This window comes from Muscardinus avellanarius, assembly GCF_963383645.1.
Source record: "Muscardinus avellanarius genome assembly, chromosome: 13".
In the NCBI taxonomy this organism is placed as follows: domain Eukaryota; kingdom Metazoa; phylum Chordata; class Mammalia; order Rodentia; family Gliridae; genus Muscardinus; species Muscardinus avellanarius.
The window spans coordinates 29,482,136-29,485,413 of NC_137799.1; positions in this window are offsets into that span (position 1 = coordinate 29,482,136).

Sequence of the window (3,278 nt, forward strand, 5' to 3'; positions counted from 1 at the left end):
TTGGGTAGAAGAGTCTTCACTGGAAATTGTCTTCTTTCAGAGATTAGACTATGTTGCTCCAAGCACTCCTGACTTTCATAATTTGGGTGAGAATTTTAGAGTGATTCTTATTGTTTTGCCTCTGAATGTCACTTGATCTTTTACTCTTGTTGCATTTAAGATTCTCTCCTTGGCCTCTATGTTAATCCATTTGATTATTATGTGGCATAGTGAACTTTTTCTCTGATCTTATCTATGGGGGTTCTATATCTTTCCTTTACCTATGTGTCAACCTCATTTTCTATGAAATTTTTTCTGATATTACTTCTCTGAAAAGATTTTTATTCCTTTGTTTTCAGCTTCTATACTCTCTTCTATACCCATTATTCTTAGGTTGCTCTTTTAAAGTTGGACAGATCTCTTCAAAGTCCAACTCATGCTACTGAATTATCTTTTCTAAATTATACAATATACATTCACTTTTGGAGTAGTTATCTTCTAAGTGTGAGATTCTGATTTCTATGTGATCTAGTCTATAATTTATGGTTAGTATTGATGTGTTCATTTCATTAATTACATCCTTTCCTTCCTTCATAGCTTTTTTTTTTTTATTCCTATTCAGGGTATTACATTCTTTGTTGATTTGATCTTTCATTTCTTTCAAGCTCTCTCTAAATTCTTTTTTGAAATCCTGTATTATTTCTATTATTAAACTTCTCAATTGTCCTTCTGGAATTCTCTGTATCTCTGTGTTAGTATGTTCCATTACTATGAGATTGTAGAGAAAATATATAAACAAAAAGAAATCTTAAGAATTGCTTAACCGAGAGTGAGTTGGAAAAGAGCTGCTTTCTCTCATATTTTCTTGGCAAACTTTTTCTTTGTTTGCTTGCTTACTTGCTGGCTTGTTTGCTTGCTTTTTTTTCTTTTATTTTTTCTTCTTGATTTGAGGTTGGCTTAGAAGAGATGCAATATCTGTTCAAAAGCTCCTGTTGAAGCCTGGTCCCCTACCCACTCTGTCTTCTACTTTGCTAAGAAAGCAGATTAGGGAGAAGGTGCAGGGAGGAGCTGGCCCCTGCTAGTTGCTAGGAAGAAGCTTTTCTTGGCTGGAGGTTGGGAGTGTGGCCTGAGGTGCTTATCCAGCATTCACTAGGTTCCTAGACTGGATACTCTGCACAAAAAAAAAAAATTAAAATAAGGAAGGAGCTAGGAAAGAGAAAAAAACTCATAAAAGTGGTAAAAAAAAAAAACCTACTAATATATATAATAACAATTTAAAAAATTCTTGGCCTCACCACTTTCTTGGTCTGGGTAGATACTTTTTGCCATTTAAGATCCAGTTGTTATTGCAGAGACTCAAGCACATTCCAAGCATCCTCCCTTGCTCATTAAACTATAGCATGGACTTCAATTTGCAGCCCCAATGTTTTATTCTCTTGCAGTGAGTGAGACCCTGGCCCTGTGTCTCTCTTCTTGTGCAGGGGCTGAGTGTCAGTGCCACTTCAAGAGTGAGACTCCATGCTCTCCACAGAGAAGGTTGGGTAGGTCTGTAGTTTTCAAACCTGGTCTATTCCGAAAGAGTTTTGTGTGTGGCATGCAGCCACATTCTGTGTGTGTTTCCTTCTCTTTTTATGGGCTCTTTTCATTTACCCCATAAGGAGTCTCCACTCACCTTTCTGAGTTTCATGAACTCTGGAGTGAGGGCTGGGATGGACAGGGATATGGATGTGGTTGTCCTTAATTCAGTTGCCATGAGGTTGAGTGATTCTTTGTCTGGTGATCTCAGTGTCTGTGAAGTGGGTCTCAGGTTGCTGATTATAAGATTTTTCAAGTCTTCCAAATGTTTCATCTACAGTATATGCTATTTTTCTCACCTCCCTGGTTGGTTGCTTTTTTTTTTCATTTTTCATCTTGGATGTTTAGAGGTGACCTTCTAGGTATTATTGAGTTTCTTTGTCTTTGGTTCCCACCTCTCATGAGGGTAGTCTGGGATGAAAAATGCTGCTCAGCTTAGAGTTCCCTAAGATGAGTTAGAGACAAACTCAGCTTGTCTAAGTGTCCTTACTCCATTGCCATCTTCTTACCAATTTTCCTGATCAACTTTAAAAACATATATGCACATCTATTAATAAATATGTGGCCAAAACAGTATGCTGGTGGAAAATGATAAGCAGTTACCTATTTTTAAAAAATTTCTATAAAAGCTCAAAAATTCTAAATATATAAGCAGATTTAATTCCATTTGACCATCTCTGTCATCTTCGGGTGCTTAATTAACCAAAAGAATGTTTGGCACTGGAGGGCTTGTATTTAAGCCCTAGCTGTTTTCCTTATTATCTCTGTGACGTTTGGTAATATGCCCAACCTCTGTGGTCCTGAATTTTTTGCTGTTGTAAAATAGGGGTAATAATAACACTTACTTCATAATGTTATTGTGAATATCAAATGAAACAATAGAATAGGCCCAAAATGCCAGAGAGTCACACACACTTCCCAGTTCACAGCAAAATGGAAATTAAGAACAATATATAGATTCTTGATAAAGCTATGTATTCAATTAAAAGAGGATCTTTTATTTGAATATTATGCCTTTCCTACCTTTTTTGCTGTTAAAATTCTCTTTCTGTTATTAAGAAGCTGGCAAAGGTCCAGCTCTTTTTCTTTGGATGGTTTTAGTAAATGGCTATTGTTTGGGTTTTGTTCTGTCTTGCTATATTCCTTCAGTGGCAAAATAAACAGTTGTAATTCATTGTTATTTCTACAGATTGTTTCTGAACTGTTACAGATCTTTGAAACCCAAAAGTCATAGTATCACTGTAATAATACATGGATGGCAGAGGTCCCTACATGGACTTCAGCTACAGTTGCCAAAATAGTCAGCTGTGTTTGAGGACAAGGAGAAACCACCATAAAGCAGCTTATTTGCTTGATATGCTAAGGATACTCAAAGGGGAAAACTTATTGAAAGATAAGAAATAATCCATCAAGCACACCAGTTAATGATCACTGGTTGATCACTGGTTAGAATGAGGTTGGTTCCAAGGTTGATATGTTATCTATTGCTTGAGGGTTTTTTTTTTCTTGATAAGGCTTTTCTTGGATTTTCAAGAGCATCAGAGTGAAAAAAAGAAAAATATTATCACTCTAAAATCCATAAAGCATTAGTGTTTGGAGGGAAGTGATCCTACTTTCCAGTTTGAGGAAAAGAATTTAATACAAGGGGATGAGGGCTTCTCCCCACTAGGATGCCCTCACCATGGAGGTAACTGAAAAAGATCACCATGGCTTAGGAAGCGTCA